The following is a 14589-nucleotide window of genomic DNA, read 5'->3' on the forward strand; positions in this document are numbered from 1 at the left end:
GAAATTCTTACGACATACTTGACATAAAAGATGGTATTACTCCAAGGTAAAGAAGAACAATTTCTGGATAGCAAGGAACTCAAGGTATAACACCAAACACGAACAAGCTTGTGTTGGTGGGAAGGCAATAAAGTGGTCGATGATAACACAGATCATCGAGGGCAAGGATGGTATTTCTCATCATGAACTCAATCGATATCCTGGAAGAGCGCATAAGGTTGATGATGATCACGACACATTTGTCGAGGGATTTCATGAAGATGTAATCAATCAGCGACGACATCAAGTCAAAGGAATGATGAAGCAGACGGTTATTGGAACCATGGGTAGGACACACGCTTGAAATCAAGCTTGTTGTTCCAGGTGAAATGGTATGAGAGGAAGATCGGCGTAAGCTTAGCTCATCATCGAAAGTTGTGCTCCGGGGTTAAGGACCAGGTAGCACAGTTAAAATTTAGCACGCTAATGATATAGCCGATCAGGCTAGGAATGACTTAATGATTATTAAACTCGTAAGCAACGAAAATTACCTAGAGTTATTGAATCGGAGTGCGGACTTGATTCACTATTCGGTGTTCTCGGTTGACAAACAACCCAGAGCCCATGAAGTGACAAAGACAAGGTAAGGTAGTACTTCATCAAAGTTTATAAGATGTAGTGCAATGGTAAGATATCCCCGAGATATCAGGGGTAATACTCAAAGGTAGATCATAATAGAGGTTGGGCAGGCGTATTGACCTGCAGAAGACAAGTGATTTAACTTGACCAAGAAATGGTATTTAAAGGAGAACATGGTCGGAACCACGATTGCAAAAGGCCAGATCCCAGATATAAGATGAACTTATACCAAGGGAATAATTAATTTAAGAGAAGCTTTTAATGATAAGATCTACATCGTGTCCATGGGCATGAACACAAAGTTCAAGGTCGACTCCCACTTCTTCAATGCATAACCTTCCCTTCGCCTCTCGTATTTTGATAATGACATTAGTTGTCGAAAGTTTTACCTGGTGCAATACCAGATAAGTATGTCCCGCGAAATCTTTCGGGTTCACACAGATTAAGGAAGGCATAGGTTCAACCCATCGGGGCATCGAAGAAAGATATACTACAAACTTCAGGAGTAAATAACACAAGCTCAGAAGTAGAGCATGGTCGACAAAGCAGAGGATACAATTTACCAAAGGCATCATGTATCCGAGGAAAAGCTCACAAGCTTATTTAATATGGAGGACATTGTCGGATAAAATCCGACAAAAGGGTCTGGTGGTCCACAAGGGATCTGATGTGAGCATCAGTACTCAACCAGAGGAAGAAAGAATGCAAGGAGATCTGATTAAAGAAACAACTGACTAACTCAAAGTTCAAATGCAAAAGAATTATGATTTCCAAATCATGGGGTCAGAAGCAACGCTCTGATCAAGGATGGATAAGTTGAGTAGGCTTAGGGGTACAATCGATGGCAATTTGATAGGTCGAGATCCAGCTCACGTTTAAAATGTCGTCTGAGCCGGAAGAATGAATTCTAGGGTATGATTGAGGATTGCGAGCATTCGCAACAAATTGAATCAACGGACTCAAAATGATAATGACAAGAGATGCCAATAAGATTACGAGACTTATGGGATTAACCATAAAGCAAGCAAACAAGAATTTCAAGAGCAATAGGCTCCTGAGGATTTTCGAAGATCGAATAGTATTTTGAAGACTATTGTGGAATACTTGAATCAACTGGGGATGACCGGATACTCGGTAAGTGCTACAAATTATCCGTAGTGGTATTCATGTGGCAAAGAACAGCAAGGCAGTAAGCTCAAAAGATTCTCGGAGCAGCAAAGAGAATTTCGGGGTATCTCGTAATAACAAGATCAACTGGGAAACATTGTATGAATGGCGAGTATACATGGATATCCATAGGAGTTTATCGATGAAAGGGAATTGTAAAAGCGATGAACACAAGTTCTCGGGTTATCAGCGGAGAGTATCTTCAGGGTCTTCACGTGCAACAGACGATCATCAGTAATAAGGGGCTTCCGGGTGAAAGTGATAACGAGATCCTAATGTTAGATTTAGAAAATCATTTAACCCGAATAGAAGAGATGACAGAGTACCAGAGTATAGGTGAGGAATAAAAGATCCTACTACCACCCAATGGCGACGTGGGCCCGTAAGCCGCACAGCCATGTTAGTAAAAGTTTTGTAATGTCTAGACTCGACTTCGGCCAAGGAGTTGGAAAGGGGGATTCCTACAGGCAGTTGGCTCTGATACCAACTTGTGACGCCCCCGATTTGACCGTACACTAATCATGCACGCAAATGTGTACGATCAAGATCAGGGACTCACGGGAAGATATCACAACACAACTCTAAAACATAAATAAGTCATACAAGCATCATAATACAAGCCAGGGGCCTCGAGGGCTCGAATACAAGTGCTCGATCATAGACGAGTCAGCGGAAGCAACAATATCTGAGTACAGACATAAGTTAAACAAGTTTGCCTTAAGAAGGCTAGCACAAAAGTAGCAACGATCGAAAAGGCAAGGCCTCCTGCCTGGGACCTCCTAACTACTCCTCGAAGCCGAACTCCATGTAGAATCATCCTCGGGATCTCTAGCTCCTGGACTCCAGCATCTGGTTGCGACAATCCGGTATAGAAAAAGGGGAAAAGAGGGAGAAAAGCAACCGTGAGTACTCATCCAAAGTACTCGCAAGCAAGGAGCTACACTACATATGCATGGGTATATGTGTAAAGGGCCATATCAGTGGACTGAACTGCAGAATGCCAGAATAAGAGGGGGATAGCTAATCCTGTCGAAGACTACGCTTCTGGCCACCTCCATCTTGCAGCATGTAGAAGAGAGTAGATTGAAGTCCTCCAAGTAGCATCGCATAGCATAATCCTACCCGGCGATCCCCTCCTCGTCGCCCTGTTAGAGAGCGATCACCGGGTTGTATCTGGCACTTGGAAGGGTGTATTTTATTAAGTATCCGGTTCTAGTTGTCATAAGGTCAAGGTACAACTCCGGGTCGTCCTTTTACCGAGGGACACGGCTATTCGAATAGATAAACTTCCCTGCAGGGGTGCACCACATAACCCAACACGCTCGATCCCATTTGGCCGGACACACTTTTCTGGGTCATGCCCGGCCTCGTAAGATCAACACGTCGCAGCCCCACCTAGGCTCAACAGAGAGGTCAGCACGCCGGTCTAACCCTATGCGCGCAGGGGTCTGGGCCCATCGCCCTATGCACACCTGCACGTTGCGTACGCGGCCGGAAGCAGACCTAGCCCCCTTAATACAAGCGCGAGCTTACGGTCCAATGCGGCGCGCGCCACTCAGTTGCTGACGTCAAAAGAGCTTCGGCTGATACCACGACGTCGGGATACCCATAACTACTCCCACGTAGATGGTTAGTGCGTATAGACCAAATGGCCAGACTCAGATCAAATACCAAGATCTCGTTAAGCGTGTTAAGTATCCGCGAACGCCGACCAGGGCCAGGCCCACCTCTCTCCTGGGTGGTCTCAACCTGCCCTGTCGCTCCGCCACAAAGTAACAGTCGGGGGCCGTCAGGAACCCAGGCCCACCTCTACCGGGATGGAGCCACCTGTCCTTTCAGCCCCCTCATCAGAATCACTTGCGGGTACTCCTACGAGCCGACCCGACTTTAGTCATCACATGTGTCATGTATATAATGTATGTAGTATATACCCGTGATCACCGCCCAGGTGATCATGGCCCGATAGTATAGCACAGCAGACGGACAAGAATGTAGGGCCACTGATGGAAAACTAGCATCCTATACTAAGCAGTAGGATAGCAGGTAGGGGAAACAACTGTAGCAACAATGACAGGCTATGCAACAGAATAGGATTAATCGAAAGCAGTAACATGCTACACTACTCTAATGCAAGTAGTAGAGAGTAGAGTAGGCGATATCTGGTGATCAAGGGGGGGGCTTGCCTGGTTGCTCTGGCAAGGAGGGGGTTGTCGTCGACGTAGTCGATCACAGGGGCAGCATCGGTCTCGGGGTCTACCGGAGAGAAGAGGGGGAAGAAACAGTAAATATAAAGCAAACATAGCATCACAAAGCATAACGTGGTAATACGACGTGTCGGGGTGACCTAACGTATGTCTACACGAATAGGTGAAGGGGGAAATTCAACCGGGAATGTTTTCCCGATTCCGGACCTGTGCCAGACAGATGACCGGAGGGAGAAGGTTGCTAGTTCGATAGGTTAGGGAGGTGTGGTGGACGAACGGACTGCGTATTTGGATTCGTCTCGTCGTTCTGAGCAACTTTCATATAGAAAACATTTTCATCCGAGTTACGGTTTAAAAGATATGAATTTTCAAAGTTTATTTGAATTTCTGGAATTATTTGAATTTAGCAAAAATGAATTATGACGTCAGCATGAGGTAATGCTGACGTCAGCAGGTCAACAGGTCGGCTGACCAGTCAACCCAGACAGGTGGGTCCAGTGGGACCCACATGTCAGCCTCTGTTAGTCTAATATTAATTTAAACTAAACTAAGCAGTCTAATTAGAGGGGTGGGCCCCATATGTCAGTGAGTGATTAGTTAATCTAATTATTTTTATTTATAAAACATTTTTTTTTTTTTTTTAATTTTTGCGGCGGGGCCCGCATGTCAGTGGCTGGGCCTGCCCAGTCAGCAGTTGACTGGGTCAACCCAGTCAACTGGGCCCACGGGGCCCACTGGCAGTGGCACTGGGGGTGGCCCCAGGCCAGCCACGTCGGCGGCCGGCGCCGGAGCGACTCCGACGAGCCAAACGCGGCGGCGCGGCTCGGGAGGGGCGCGGGTTTCGCGCACAGGGGGTCTGCGGGGTTGTGGCTGGGCGCGTTCGACGCGGCTCGGCGCCGCGCGTCCAACGGTGGTGGCCGGAGTGGCTGGAACGGGCGGGGGCGAGCGCTTCGAGCTCGCCGGCGGCGAGCTGCTTCGGGCTGGGGCGGGTGCGGCGTTAGAGCGCGCGAGCGGCCGAACTAACTAGCTAGGCGGGTGCGGCACGATGCGGTCGAGCTAACGGGCCTACGCCCATGACCAAATGGTCACCGGAGACCCGCCGGCGACGAGCTCCGCGGCGCGGCGTTCGAGCGCGCGTGGGGAAGCCGCTAGGGGGCGCGCGAGAGAGAAAGGACAGGGGAGGAGGGGGGAGAGGCTCACCGCGCGGCACACGGAGGCCGGTGAGAGGCTTAGGAGCAGCAGGTCGGCGCCGGGGAAGAAGGGGGTCGCCGGCGTCCGAAGCTGAAGACGAGCTCGGTGTGCTCGTTGTAGGGGCTCCGGTCTCCAACGGGCTGCACCAGACGCAGCAGCGGGCGACGGCGGTCCTTGGAGACACCTTGGGGCGGCGAGGCGGGCACGGTGGCCGTGTGAACGACGGTGAACGGCGGCGACCGCGTCGGGCGTGGGGAAGGGAGGAGCGGCGCGGACCTGGGGGGGAAGAGAGAGGCGCAGAGGCCGAGAGGAGAGAGAGAGGGGGGAGTGGAGGTGCCCGAGGCGTCGCGGGAGGTGGAGGCCTTATCCTCTCGCGGCGATGCCGGCGAGGTGATCCGGCGGGGTCTCGCCCCTATAGCGATGCGGTCGTTGGAACAGGGAAGACGACCGGGGAGGGGGAGTTGGGCTGGCTGGGTTGGGCTGGCTAGTTGGCCAGCTGGGCCAGTGGGCCAAGGCCCTTGGGGAGCCCGGGGGTTTCTTTTCTCTTGCTTTCTTTTTACTTTTTGTTTATTTTTCTTTTCTGTTTTATTTCCAGTTTCTCTTTTATTTTGTTTTAGTAAATTACCAAAGTGACACCTAAATAGATTTTACAAATTATGCCACTGCCACAATAGTTTAATACTTATAACAATTTAGTTTTGAAGATGTTTATTATTTTTAAAGCATTTAAATAATTGTATTTGCTACTATTTTATTCATTTTAGAGTATTTAAACATTTTATAAAAGTGTGGTTTCTCCACCATAATTACCTATGCAATATTTGGTTCACTCCGAACATTTTAGTTTTAATATTTGAAAACTTTTATTGTTTTCTTTTATTTAAATTTTGAATTTGTTTCAGTTCTGAACTATCGAGAGTTTATCAACAGTAACCGCGGTGACATGGCATCATTAGCAGGGGATCACTGTAGCTTAATTATCCGGGCATCACATTGTCATTGTGGGTTTTTACTCCAAGTGGAAACTTTCAAAAGGTATTGTTGGACTTATATGCCCTCTTTATAAAAACAATCCTTTATCAGGGGATTTATTTGCATAATTGTTTCTCAGAGCTTTATCCTTTTAAAAATGATCTTTCAAGAGAATTTAGAGCGTGTTTTGCACTGCAATCATTTGACAAATGCCTTTAAATATTCCACCAAAATTTGGGGATGTCATGTGATGCTTCCACATCACTTTTATGCAAAAATATCTGTTGGCCATTGGAGATTTTGAGCTCTACACCAACTTTTCCAATCTGGCCCAGTGGGCACTTTTGCACTACAACCCATTTAAATATCTTTTTAAAAATTCTTCCAAGTGTTTGGAGATGTCAGGGGATGCATACAATTCATCTTCATGCAAAAACCCAGTGATGTTCTTTGAAAAATTTGAGTGAATCACCCTCTTTTTCATTCTGGCCCAATTTGGTGATTTCTACATCAACTCTATTTTATTTTGCTCCAATGCCCATGACCTTTTTCCTGCCTTTTACCCTTCCTTCAAAACCCTTAAGTCCAGGAGAGTGGGCTCATTGGAGGTTTTTAAGTGCATGCTATAAACCCTTTTTCTTTCTGTCCAAAACTGTGGGTTTGCAAAACTTGCACTAACAAGTTTCTAGTTTTGCCCATATGATCTTGACATCATCTCCTACACCTAAAGAGACCCTGATCTGGAGTTTTTGGCCACTCCATGAACTGCCTAAGTGCACTTGGCATTCTGTCGAACAGTTGGTGTGCACAGTCTGTTTTGGCCTGAGTTCTTTGTTTGCACTGCGATCTTGTTCCATTGACCCAGCAACCATGTCCACTGAGCTCCTAGCTACCTCTACCCCTGTCCTGTTCATTGCCAACTCCACCCTCGCGCTCTACACCGCCCTCGCATTTCGTCAAGCAGGTTCCGTGCGTGCTCTGGGCGCGCCCAGAGCGCACGTTTTGCACGCGCGCGCACTGAGCCGCCGCGTCGCACTGCCGCACTCGACGCGACCCGTCCCTGGCCCCTGCTCCACTGCTGAACCGCGCACTACGCTCGCTCACTCCCCACGCCACCCCTGTCTCCCTGCAGCGCCACTGGCAGAGCTCTTGGTGGCACACCGGCGTCGGCAGCGAACCTCTGACATGGACGGCGCCGCCCAAGCCACCCCAGCGCGCCAGCTGCCCCCGTGAACAGCCCGGTCTTATCCCGAAGGTCGTCGGCACGCGCTCGTCGCCGCCACGTCGCCCTGCGGCTACAGCACGGCTGTTGCCAGCGATCTTATCCTTAGCCGCCGCGGCCCAACCCCGAGCACCTATTTAAGGGACCCCCGAGCTCGTGCAAGACCTTAGGCAACCTCAAACTGTTCCCCTAGTCCTCCCCTAGCAGTGGATTGGCCCGGAGAGGCTCTCTTCCCCAACTCCGGCCGGTTCGGCCGCCGCCAAGCTCCGGTGAAATGCATCGCAGGCAGCCACTCTCTCGCCCAACCGACGCCACCAATAGCTTCCCCTTGTCCTTGCGGAGCTGCCGTACTACCCAACCTCGATCGGAGACCACCGGAGCCCAAAAACCACTTCACCACCATAGCCCCCTCCGCCGTGGGGCTCGCCGCCGGCGATTTCCTCCACCCCCGACGACCCAGCGACCGCCAAGAGGACCGCCTCGGTCTGGCCGGTCCATCCCCGCCCTCAGATGCCCTCGAGGAGCCGCCGTTCGTCGCCGGCGATCGCCGGAGTCCCGCTCCCGTCGGGCAGAGAAGAGGAGGGAGAGGGAAGAACGGCCAAACCTGACCAGTGGGCCCTCTTGACCCACTGTCAGTGACCCGCGCGCCGTCCCCTCTGTTTAAGTAAAAGCGTATAACCACAGAGTACGTCTCCCCTACCACGAAAGCGTATTCCCCTCGAAACGTTTTCTTTTCTGGTTTTATTTAAAAACAGAGTTTTGACCAGACTTTGACCAGCTATAACTTTTAAAATAAAACTCCAAATGAGTTGATTCTTTTTCCTACCTCTCTCAAATTCCATCTAGTTTATTTTAAGATTTATTTAAAAAAAATTGAGACAACTTTTGTACTATGTTTGTAATATTTGTTATTTGGATATTTCTCAAAATAGGATTTTTGGAGAGAAGGGAAAGCCTTCGAAAAGTGCATCCTTTGCATACTTTTGAAGGCAAGCATTTCTGAACTTTGGCATAATATTTTGTTGTGGTGTTCTGATACGATTACAACACCATTTGACTTGGAGTATGCGTTAACTTTATGTAACGATAAAGTCTCGTGCATGAGTGCTTTTTTTGGAGGTATTTTGTGGTCAGCAATGGGTACGCTAGTGTTTTGGATCATCCTCGTGAGCTCCTCATGCATACCGGAAGGAAGCCGGGAAAGTCGTGGTCTTGGGTAGACACGAGCTTGTCCCTAGTTCCTCGTCGAGACGAGCATGTCCGGTATGGCATGGTGAGGCTTGATGAGTGGTGATTTATTTCCCTTAATGGTAACATTGTTGGTTATGCTGATCATTCGGAGATTTCTTGGACCACCCGAGTCAGTCGTAGGTCAAGTCTTGATCAGTAACTTCACTATTTGATTGTACTACCGCTTGTCCCTGTCGCAGACGGGGTATGGTTCAGTAAGTTGTCAACCCCTTACCAAAGCACACACCGTACAGAGAGGCCATGGTGGAAGATACCGGGTGCATCCGGTAGGCATGCCACCTGGTCCGGGGGCATGGGTGTTTCCGGTTGGGACCGAGAGGGGGGCACCCCTTAGAGCGCGCGGATATAAATTTGATCCCATGCTACGTCGAGGTTGTAGCCTCCCCACTTAGAGTTTTGCTTGGCAGGTGTCGTGGGTGATTCCAGACACCGGTGAGTTAAGCTGGTGTGTGCAGGTCGGGCGTGTTTTCAATAAAAAGGCCGTAGGCGGAATTAGTCCCGATGGACTAAATAAATCCGTTACTCGTGGGAAAAGAGTACACCCTCTGCAGAGGTCATATCCATTTGGATAGCCATGTTCATGGGTAAGGACTTCAGTCTGAGATAGATCATAGTAACGGTATTCGGATGGAGACACGGTTAAGCTAGATCATAGTAACGGTATTCGGATGGAGACACGGCTAACTGGATCACAGTAACGGTATTCGGGTGGAGAACGAATTGGCTAGAACTCAGTGACGGTCTTCGGTTGGAGAAACGGCTCAACTAGATTTTTGTTTATGACCTGTGACTTCTGTGGATCATGTTTTATTATTATTGTTATTATGGACTAACCATTTACATTATGTACTTTATTGAGTATCTCTGGGATGGTTCTACCTCCTGGATATTCACTGTGATTATCCTTTATAAGCCCTTTATGTGGTGTCGCTCAGACGCCCGACTGCGGCATGCTTGTTATTTATTTATCCTTTATAAGCCCTTTATGTGGTGTCGCTCAGACGCCCGACTGCGGCATGCTTGTTGTTTATTTATCTTCTATAAGCCCTTTCTGTGGTGTCGCTCAGACGCCCGACTGCGGCATTGTTAAGTTTTTTGCAACCTTTCGAGGAGTCATTTTAGACACTCGCTCAGTGCATTTCTTTTACCTCCGTATTGCATGTCCATGCTTCCTCTGCACCCGCGCATCGCAGATTTTCGTTAAATTCATGGCAGGCTTATCATCATAAAAATGTTTCGAAGTATGATTATCTCTTATTATATTATACCCGTGTTCTGAATGTTTGCGAGTACATTCAAACGTACTCACTGGCTTGTCCCTGGCTATTGTCTTGGCCAGATTTCTTGCCTGGAGATAAGCATCGCGACCACAGCCCCGGAACCTGCATTCTGACGATAGCAGCCTCGCGAAGATAGGAGTTATCCTGGTCAGCTGTTCTTGTGGGAAATGGAGTCCCATAGACGCAGATGTACCTCAAACCGCTTCCGCCATCAACCACTAGAAACCCAATGTTGTACTCCTAGGCCACAATGGTCTTGTACTACATATTTTTGTACCTTGCTTGGAATCCTTGTATCAAGTTGGTGTCTCATCAGCTAACAGTAATCCTGGGGCTGGTGAGAACAAAGGCCGTTTTCTGGGAAATTGATATCCCGAAAATCCGGTCATGACAGACTTGGTATCAGAGCCAGGCTGACCATTGGCTAACCCTATCTTAGCTAGGTCAATAAACGTAGGTTAACCACACCACCAGACCTTAGCCTAACCCCGGTCAAGCTTCCCGCGTAAGATAGCTCCACAGTGACCCGACGCCTTTCGGCGGACGGTGCCCAACCTATCAGCCTAGCCCGTCGATCACGCGCCAATGACCGACACCCAACCCGTCTCTATCGCAAGCGACTCCATCCCCTTCCCCTATAAAAAAGGGCACGCTAGCCTCAACACAGCACAGCATAGCCTCTTTCCCCAAACCAAGCCGCGATGCCTGGCCCCATTGTTCACAATGAGACCACATCAACCAACCTTAGAGGTTTTGTGACCGTGCTCGCAAACCTCACCCGCCGTGCCTATGCGTTAGAGGAGCCTCCTGAATATGTTGTGTACCAGGGACCCATGTACGGTGAGAGCCGTCAATACTGGGCCACTGTGCACATCTACGGTAGGGGTCTGTCACCAGAACGCCCCTACAGGTTCACCGGAAGGACAACTTCCTTTGAGCCACAAGCCATCCAACTGGCAGCCCGAGAAGCTATAGTTCAACTCCGGCACTTGTCGCCCAGAGTTAACTGTCGCTCGTTCTACTACTACCCCAGTCGTGACGGGTATGGTAGGCCGCCCTAGGTTGCCAACGGAGATCACGAGACAGATCCTGCACTGTTGCATTTGGTGCGCTGTGTAAGCGCACTAGAACAACTGTTCGATCAGGTCACCCTTGATCTGATCGCAGCTCGTGGGGAGCTGGTTCGCCGAGCCCCAGCGAGAAGAGAAGCGGAGCCCGACGTCGACAACCCAGTCGTACTGTTCGGACACCCGATCGACCCCTTGAGGTCTGCGCCAGCCATCAACCAGAGTACCTTGGTGTCACCAGAAGCGCTTCGTCGCCTTTTGGGAACCCATTCCAACGGGATTGTGGCCAACAACCCCCGCGATGGTCATCACCACTACCCCAACCCTGCAGCCCCTCAGCCTCAACCAGCAAATCCCGACGGTGAGAACCGTGGAGAAGCATCGGCGTCCGCAAGGCCAGCCCACTTAGACATTAACGAAGTAGACTAAGTCGCTCGAGTGGTATCGAGCCTTAGTTTTCCTACGCTTTGTATCGGTGTGGCCTTGGGTCGCTTTTATTTAATGCTGTCTGCTTGAGCGCCCCTGTTTTGGGAGTGGTAGCTATGCATGTGTACGTTAGCGTACAGTTGCATTCTTAAATTTCAGGCACGGCTACCAAGACCAACCCCGAAGGCACCCACAGTAATGCGTCACATTTATGTGATATGTATATCTGTGGCTTTGACCCAAGTACAGGATCGGCAACCAGTCACCTTTTCCCCAGTGGTTAATCCCAGCCCCGATGCTATATAAAGGCCACTTCGTGACCTTGCCGAGTACCCCTCACCTTTGTGCGCAGCATGCACAACCATTCCTTGCCATGCCGACCCCCAGTATTTATCTGAGAACCCCAGACGCAACCCCGGGTAGTTTTGTCAAATTATTGTGGGACTTCACCTGCAGTACTATGAGTGCCATCCATCCACCCCAGTACGAGTTGCTCAAATCGAGGATCACCCCTTCCACCTCGAAATATTGGGCAGGGGTGCACATCCCTCCCGCATACCCAAACCAAGACCCAACGGAAGTCTCCTTCGTGGGGAAGTCCATGCCGACTCCGCATATGGCCATAGAAGCTGCTGCGTACGAGGCGCTCACTCGTCTTCGATTCGCGGTACCCTATGCCAGCGAGCGAGGATATTATTATTTTCCGAGTCGTGCAGCACCCGGAGAAGTTGCATCTTTTCCCGGTGGACGAATTGAGAGAGATCCAGTACTGGCCAACCTTGCCCAGTACGTTATTGCTTAGGAGCGTTTAACTCAGCGAGTAATGGGTTATCTCCAGAGCCTCGCTGATTTAAATCCTCGGATCGCTATTGGCAGACCACTGAGGCCTGACCAGGAAGGGCGCATTCATCGACTAGTCAACCCGCTTCCCCCGATAGAAGAGGAATGTGCCCCAGTACCAGAGGCGTTTTCTCAGGACCCTGTCTTTTTGCCGTTTTCCTTGTAAACGTCTCTGCTGTATTTATTATCCCAGTATTTAATTTACGTACTGTAATTTTGTGCGATGGATCCTTTTCTCTTTAGTTCCAGTTTTGTGAGCAGTTTTACTGCTGTTAGTTTGTTTTAATTATTTTCTCCTCACAACATGTTTTGGTGAGATTTCTTTCCCCGAGTCACTGTTGCGTATACCATTTTCACGACATAGATTTTATTCGCGCAGCACCGTAACAGCAGACTCACAGCTACCACCACTCGACCCCGTGCACTAATTACAAATCCTCGTGCACATTTTTGCACCTAACTGACCACACTCGAGGGCACCACAGTCTCAGTAAGAGAGATTTGTGAGTGATCTTTCGGGCGCGAGCTGCCCCAGCACATCCGACAGCAGTCAGCCCTCGACGCCACACCTAATCCACGTGATCGCCGCCACCGCGAAGAGCTAGCACTCGAGCGACAGCATCACGACGATCATCCAGGATCATCGCACACAAGAGCACAGATAACCCCAGCAGCACCGCCAATCCTCCACACACCAGGACCACATACCAGTCCGGCATCGCCTTCGCCATTAGAGCCTCGTCTCGAGCTCCTGCTGACAGCAATGGAGGAGAAAGATGGAGAAGTGGAAGCGAGGCCAGATGTGAGGAAGAAGAGAGGAGCGCCGCGATCATTTTATAGCTCGAGATCGGTGTACGGTGGGCGAGGTCCACCAGCGCCACTCGTCGCTCGACCGCCGGTGTTCGGAGGCGAGTCCGCGAGCAGTGCCGACAACGCACTGGCCCGCGAGGTGAGTGCACGCAGCACCGGCAGCTAGCACGCCGCGCACTACCACGGTACGGCCTCGATGCCCTACGAGCTAGGCATCGCCGGTGGAGGAAGCGCGGGAGAGCCCGCGAGAGAGAAGAGAGAACCAGAGGTAGAAGAAGAGGCCGACAGTGGGCCCTGGGTCCACCTGTCAGCCAGAGAGAGCACTGTGCTCTCGGGTACGACCAGCGTATTTTAGTAATTTAGAATTTATTCTAAATTACTGTATCCGCGTAGAAATATCTCGTTTCCCTCCAACCATAGATTTTTTTTCACGCTACGCCAGTGTGTTACACGGTGGTTTTACACCACTTATTGCCCTCTCACTGTAGCCGCTTTGTTTTTGTGCAGTTGAAGGATTTCCTTTGATAAAAAATAGTTTTTGTTCAAAACAGTTTTTAACAAATCTCGAGGACGCGATTTTTCTTAAGGGGGGTAGTGTTGTAACACCCCAAAATTTTGACCTTGTTTTATTTATTAAAATTTTTGCCAAGAAATAAAACTTTTCCATTTTTTTCTTTCTTCAAGATTTACCCTTTTGTTATTGTGGATTTTTACTCCAAGTGGAAACTTTCAAAAGGTATTGTTGGACTTATATGCCCTCTTTATAAAAACAATCCTTTATCAGGGGATTTATTTGCACAATTGTTTCTCAGAGCTTTATCCTTTTAAAAATGATCTTTCAAGAGAATTTAGAGCCTGTTTTGCACTGCAATCATTTGACAAATGCCTTTAAATATTCCACCAAAATTTGGGGATGTCATGTGATGCTTCCACATCACTTTTATGCAAAAATATCTGTTGGCCATTGGAGATTTTGAGCTCTACACCAACTTTTCCAATCTGGTCCAGTGGGCACTTTTGCACTACAACCCATTTAAATATTTCTTTAAAAATTCTTCCAAGTGTTTGGAGATGTCAGGGGATGCATACAATTCATCTTCATGCAAAAACCCAGTGATGTTCTTTGAAAAATTTGAGTGAATCACCCTCTTTTTCATTCTGGCCCAATTTGGTGATTTGTACAGCAACTCTATTTTATTTTGCTCCAATGCCCATGACCTTTTTCCTGCTTTTAACCCTTCCTTCAAAACCCTTAAGTCCAGGAGAGTGGACTCATTGGAGGTTTTTAAGTGCATGCTATAAACCCTTTTTCTTTCTGTCCAAAACTGTGGTTTTGCAAAACTTGCACTAACAAGTTTCTGGTTTTGCCCATATGATCTTGACATCATCTCCTACATCTAAAGAGACCCTGATCTGGAGTTTTTGGCCACTCCAAGAATTGCCTAAGTGCACTTGGCATTCTGTCGAACAGTTGGTGTGCACAGTCTGTTTTGGCATGAGTTCTTTGTTTGCACTGCGATCTTGTTCCACTGACCCAGCAA

Source organism: Triticum aestivum, chromosome 2D (genome assembly GCF_018294505.1).
Source record: "Triticum aestivum cultivar Chinese Spring chromosome 2D, IWGSC CS RefSeq v2.1, whole genome shotgun sequence".
NCBI classification, from domain to species: Eukaryota; Viridiplantae; Streptophyta; class Magnoliopsida; order Poales; family Poaceae; genus Triticum; species Triticum aestivum.